The sequence below is a fragment of the Belonocnema kinseyi genome, chromosome 8 (genome assembly GCF_010883055.1).
Source record: "Belonocnema kinseyi isolate 2016_QV_RU_SX_M_011 chromosome 8, B_treatae_v1, whole genome shotgun sequence".
NCBI classification, from domain to species: domain Eukaryota; kingdom Metazoa; phylum Arthropoda; class Insecta; order Hymenoptera; family Cynipidae; genus Belonocnema; species Belonocnema kinseyi.
This window is the reverse complement of record NC_046664.1, coordinates 96,155,901-96,156,547: the sequence shown is the minus strand read 5'-3', so window position 1 is coordinate 96,156,547 and position 647 is coordinate 96,155,901.

Below are 647 nucleotides of genomic sequence, written 5' to 3'. Positions count from 1 at the left end.
TGTGTGATTTTTCAAAAAATTAAAAAAAAAAGTGTTTGATATAATAATATCAGTTTCTATCAGAAATGCTAAAGAAATATTGAAGATCAAATAAGACATTTTAAATTATTAATAAGAAATGTTGATAAAGTGTTAATAAAAATGTGTAGATATATTTGAATTGCATTTCTTTTAATGCAAGGTATGCCATTTTTGCAAGATGTTTTGACGTCCCGCAGTTGGGCAACAAATATATTGTTAAGAAAGGGAAATACAAATAAATTCTTAATTACTTTTTGAAGGTTTTCCAAACACTATACTGGCGAAAATTTCAACTTAGAAAATAATAAAAACGTGTTCAAGTCTCTTGGAAAGATGTTTACAAGAACTGATGATGGATCTCGTGAAGAATCTGATCAGGTTCCTTTGAAAATGGAAACATCGTATGCCCATACTTTTGCTGTCAATTTTAAGAAGCAGTGAATTTTAATATTTTATTAAGATTCTCAAACAGATTAGAGAAAAATATTCCGACACTATTTTGAAGAGATGGTATCTAATATTTCTTTGAATACAGTCTGTCAAGTTAAAGCGTGGGTGGCTTTACTCGCAGTCGGTAAGGTGTATCGACATGATTTTGGTGTCAAAATATTAAGAAGAGCTCCCTC